The following is a 5,748-nucleotide window of genomic DNA, read 5'->3' as shown; positions in this document are numbered from 1 at the left end:
ATCCCCCCCCCCACACAGCACAGCTTTTGAGAGAGCAGCTCCCAACAAGAGGACGAGATCCCATCAAATACAGATAAGAAGCACCAAACACCTCCCTGGAAGGAATGAGAAGAGCCACCTCCAGCAGCAGCTGAAGTGTGGTTCTTTCTCAACCTCCTCCATGGGAGCTGACCAAAGCTCAAACCCTCCTTCCAGCCTCCTCTACGCCCAAGCACACAGATGCAGCCTCAGCCCACTCCCTTTCTTGTCCTACTCCGAGTGGAAAGGCTGAAGAAGAAAGGTAGCACTAGGATAGAGTTTCAGTCTACAGGTTTATTGTGGAGTCAGCTTGCTTCAGCAGTACAGAGTCAGAAAAAGGAAGCACCACCCCCTTCCAAAGCAGTTGCACGGGGTAATTCTATCACTGATGCTGTAACTGCAGTGGGGTGGGGAACCCAGTAAATACTCCCCACAGCAGTGCTCAGCAATGGCTTGTGGGTCACCCTAGTTTAATGCTGTTGCTTCCAGCTCCCTCCTCTGCAGCTTGTAATGGACTATGGTTAGAACAAAATATTAATTGCAGCATCATCAGCAAGGAAAGCCACTTATCCTAAGCACCAATGCACTAAAATGCACAAACACGGGAAAGAGAGAAGAGGGATGGGACAAACACATGCTGTGTTTGTAGAAGGGAAGAGTCTCCGTGAAGCTCACTGTCATTCTTTTAATACCCAGACATCTTGTAAAGCAACAACCAAAGTTGAATGGCCAATCTGAAAACCTGGGTGCCCATGCACAGCTGCAGTGCTGTACTGTAACAGCAGAGTATTAAACACAGCTGACAAGTTCAAAGCCTCAAGAGAATTGTTGTTCCTGGCTGGCCTGTCAGACACAGCAATAGAGGGAGGCCAGGACATACTAAGAGGAAGACTTAAGTCAAAATTCATCCAACACTCTGATTTCCTTACTAGTCTGGTAACAGCCACTGTCAGCTGCAAAGACAACTCAAACTAGGGACTACCTCACACTAGTTCATCATACTTACATCAGATCCTTCAGGAACCCATCTGTGGGGAGATGGGGACGCTCTGCATACAGGCAGCTACAGTCCAGCTTCCCAAAGCAACAACTGATCAGGAGAGCAGCAAGTCCCTTGGTTACACTTGACTAACAAAGAAGACATGACCAGGCAGATCAGGTGTAACTCTGGATTCCCCACATGTCCTGCTACTCAAACATGAGCTGCAGGTTCTGCTTTGTCACCTTCAACCTGTAACAAAAGCCTTAATTTCCTAAAAAGAGTATCTAAAGGTATTTATTATCTTCTGCACTAGAACTGCCAATTTAACCTAAGTATCAAAGTAGTATGATTTGGACAACCAGGACATAAAACAAGATTTCTAAAAATATTTACTTCAATAGTTTACATTCCAGAAGGATTCCAAATACCTTCAGGTGAGAAGTTCACTGGTCCTTTCATCAACAGGACAGACATCCCAGACATTCACACATTTCCTTGTTTTCTCCATCTGTTAATGTCATTTTTTGTAAGTCAAATCATCACATGTACAAGCACCTCTGGACAGATTTTCAGCTCCACCTAGCTTTGAGGAGGTGCAAATAAGAACACAAAGTACAGATCACTAACATTCAAGACTGAACAGCAAGAACAACAGCTGGTAGTGGTAACTCTTCACTCTTGATGGATGCTCTGTAGGAACAGAGTCCAACAGCAGGGACACGCCTGCAGGACTGGCTGCTGCACCACCTTCACCACAGCAGTGCCTGGAGCAGCCTGACTCCTGCACCAGCGACCCAAACACAAACAGAAACAGCAGGGCTAGCACAAAATATTTCTTCCTTAGAAACGCACAGTTTATTTCAATGTGCCATTAAAAAAAGCCCAACATTTCCAGATCACAGAACGTTAACACAACAAGGGAGTTTTGCATTAGTCTACTAATAAGACTTTTAAAAGAGCCAGGTTCATGCCAATTGTTAGTTGATAGAAACAGCCTTCTAGGACTAAGCCCTTACATTTATAAAGACACCACAAAATCCCTTATAATAATGTAAACAAAATAAATTTTCTTCTTAAACTTTTTAAATTGGAATCCATTCTTTCAGGACTTGCACTCCTTCAAGGGCTTCCTGATGGTGAATGACTGAAAGGGAAAGAAAAAGATGAAGAGCAATTGCTACAGCAGAACTAACAGGGACTGTGACCCTACCCCTGGTTTCCTCTGCTCAGGAGCCCACCTCCCACCTCATAACGCCCCTCCCCACGCTGTTTTTTATTTACAGTTCATGAATAATGAGAAAAGTGTTACATTTTACACCTTTGCAAGTAACTACCACTGCTTTAAGCTTGAAAAGGGCAGGCAAAATAAGAGTCATCAGCTGCAAGAGCTAGGTGAGACATCCAGCCTGCTTAGAAAGCACCTTGGAGCTGCACTCCAGCTGTGCAGAGGAATCCTTACTCTGCTGTGACCTAGGTGGTTCCAGCATCAGGCACTACCTCAGACTACATCAATTCCCACACATACTTCTCTGGTTCATAGGAAAACTCACTTCTTACTTCACCCTGTGTAGTAAAACTTGGCAGCTGTGCCACTCAGTGAGAGCCAGCTGCGAGGAGCTTTTTTTAATCCTACCACACACTCCTGGTTTGCTCCATACTTTACATTATTCATTCTTCCCCAGATTCTAAATTCCTCAGGAACTTCAGGATAGTTGATTCTCATTTGCCTACATTTTTGTCGTCCTTTAAAATTCAATTAAAATAGGTTATTTTAGAGTTTATTATTATGAAGTTCTGACTACCAGTGGTAGGAAGTGCCCATAAAACTTCATCTTTCCTTAGCAGGAAGTGCCCATAACAATTTATCTTTTCCTAGTTCACAAATTAAGGACAACTGAAAAACCTTTAAGCTTTTATCCTTGCACAAGTTCACTTCTACAGCAACCACTCCAGACACCAGTTCTGTGTAACTGTATGGCACACTCCAGTTTTAAGAAATTCCTACCTTCTCTTTGGAGATGGTGATCTGGACTTTGAGCGACTGTTAAAAAAAAACCCAAACCAAAACAATCAATATTGTGAACTTGTATATACTCAGTAACCACTTTTGACCACTTAAAACCAGTAAGAACAGTTTGATGTTGTTAAATACATTAAAAGACACAACCCTTAATGCTGCTGATAGCAAATATAACAATTACTCTAAGCAAGAAGCTGCAGTTGAGAAGGAAAACTGCTGAAAGCCAAAGCCCTCAGGAAAATGAGCAACACAGCTCCAAAGCAGCTATAAAATGATCACAGCAATCCTGCAACACGGGAGCAGTGAATCAAGTAGAGGAGAGCCAAGAACTACAGACAGTTGGGAACAAAGGCAGGGAAAGATATGACCCAAATCCTGTCAAAAATAGTTTTTGTCACAATCATAGGTTAAACAAAAACCTGTCTTTGCAATCCTTCTGGGAGAATTGCCTACTGTCCCACAAAAACCAGCTATGAAAAACCACATTCAAATGATTTATAAAAAATACTTTTAAAATCAGCTTTTTTTAAAAAAACTCAACAACAACAACAAAAAAAAAAAAACCAAACCACAAAAACTCTTCCACATGCAACTGAAATACTGGTCCAAGCAGAGATTTTGAATCATAAAAAAAAAAATGTAAAAAATACTGAGTGGTACTTGTATTTATACGCTCACCTTTTAGCAGGTAAGCCAGATTTAGATCTACCATGGGACCCAGACCTACAACAGGAGAAAAATAAAGCTCAGCAAAGCAGCCAGTGGCACGCACATACAATGAAAGTCAGCTAAACCAGCAACAGCAAATTCATACTACAGAGCACCACAAACCAGAGAGGAAACCTCTGGTGCTGCAGGCTTTCCTCATGACATTTTAGGAAAACCCTGAAAATCCAGAGACCCCACTTATGAGAAGACAAGAGTAGAAAAGCACAAGAAGCTCCCCAGCAAAGCTTCAGCTACCACTTTCACAAAAGAAATGACTTTGTATCAGGCTCCCCAACTTCCCCCCTCTGCCTGCAAGTATTCCATCCATAAAGAGAAGAAAGGGTCATCTTAGGACACACACTCCCCCCCCCGCCCCCAATTAAGAGCCTGGAATCAGACACAGGTAAGCACATGTGCTGAACAGCTGATGCCTTCTTCAGATTGAGTTCCCAGTGCCACTTATAGCCAAGTATAATAAAGCTTTTTCATCAGTCATCCCCATGAAAACAGCATTTCTCTATTGCTACTGATGTGTAAACTAGTTCATCTTATGAATTAAAATCCACTCCAACAGTTGAGACTTTCCTCCCACATTTCTCGTGTTACTTTACCAACTCAGGTATCTGCTGTTACTTAGAAAATATTTGCCCTCCTCGAGTGTGAGAATTCAGGCACGTGGTATAACTGACCATTAGAAAGCTCAGTGTTCACCACAGTCAGTTGTTTAACAGACTTAGCAAAAAAAAAAAACCCCAAAACAAACCTAAGAATGTTATTTTATTTCTGCTTGGAACTAGTTTTAAGGGGCAATCGAGATTCACCTTTACCTGGCCTATTAAATTCTAGAAATACTACATGGACATTGTTGGCACAAGTTAAACCGAGTTACATGCCAGTGCTTTGAAACTTTGCTGGTAACTACGCTGAGCCATCACCTGATATCACAGTTCCTAACCTATAACCAGTGATTCTGTTACTGTGCATCACAGCTACACAGGATGGAGCTGCTCACAACTACCTAGAACTTGGATTTTGTAGCATGAGCATGACTTCCTTTGGTAAGAAACACAGGAAGGCAGCACACAAAGAGCATCATCTTACTGCAGAAACTGCTGGCAACTCCTCCTTCCCAGGCACAGCCACAAAGCAGGACTTTAGATCTAAAGCTCCAGAAGCAGTACTGGTTACATACCCCTGTTCTGCTCTCTCAGCAGAGGACCAGTACAGGCTAACACAGGAAGGAGTTTTCCCAGTGCTTCCATAACTCCAGTCCTCAACTACCACTTCTCACCACTGCAGTTGCAGAGCTATGAAAAGTCAGCATTCCTCAGAAATTCCAGTGTGTGTATCAAGTGTTTCCTGCAGGAACATGACTGTCCCAGAACTGGCAGTCACCAAGCAACATCAGCAGTATCCAGACCCTTGCACAGCAGCAGCATGCAATCTGAGCCTGGCTACTCATCTCCTGCATTACAGGCCTGCCTAAGTCAGGACAGCTCCAGTAATAATCACCATCATCCCCTTAAAGGCTCAACAAGTCCTGAAGTAGCAGGCAGACTCCTAAAAAACACCATATTTCTCTTCCCCTGTTCTAATGCAAAACAAAAGACAACTTCTTCCAAATGACTTCTCAGGTCCATCACATTTTTAACCTACTCCTTCACCCTTCTTCCAACCAAGACCTATCACAAGAGACAAGAGGAATATAACACAGGAGCATTTACTCTATAACCCATTTTCCTCAACTTCCATTTCAGCATGGAAAATATCCAAACCAACAAAACCAGGGCTACAAGTCTGAGAAGTCCTTCAAAACCACTACCTGTGGCATCAGGACTCAAAGTCCTGTTCATTCAGCCCTCCAAACCTCTGGTCAAGCATCCTACCCCATATAATGTAGTTCTTAGCACTAGAGGAATGTTAATTTGATCTAACTCTCAGAACTGGAACTGACAAAGCTGAGCAGCTCTAACCAAGAGTTCAGTCAATAGTGGCAACCTTCATGTTGCTTCCTGCCCCC

The 5,748-nt window shown here is 42.9% G+C and overlaps 1 long non-coding RNA gene across 1 annotated transcript in view; it reads right to left on the bottom strand.

Annotated features, from left to right (window-relative positions):
* Positions 1-1,827: 1,827 nt before the first annotated feature.
* The window catches only part of LOC104532222 (uncharacterized), a 6,083-nt gene continuing 2,162 nt past the window's right edge, over positions 1,828-5,748 (bottom strand). Inside the window, exons 4-6 of the long non-coding RNA XR_728088.1 lie at positions 3,699-3,743; positions 3,006-3,041; positions 1,828-2,144 (exon numbers count right to left, since the gene is read on the bottom strand). This is a non-coding gene — a long non-coding RNA (uncharacterized LOC104532222). The remainder of the gene's footprint in view (positions 2,145-3,005; positions 3,042-3,698; positions 3,744-5,748) is intronic.

The sequence above is a fragment of the Antrostomus carolinensis genome, unplaced genomic scaffold, assembly GCF_000700745.2.
Source record: "Antrostomus carolinensis isolate BGI_N321 unplaced genomic scaffold, ASM70074v2 scaffold24830, whole genome shotgun sequence".
In the NCBI taxonomy this organism is placed as follows: domain Eukaryota; kingdom Metazoa; phylum Chordata; class Aves; order Caprimulgiformes; family Caprimulgidae; genus Antrostomus; species Antrostomus carolinensis.
The sequence above is the reverse complement of the archived record's forward strand: the minus strand, read 5'-3'. Positions and strand labels throughout refer to the sequence as shown.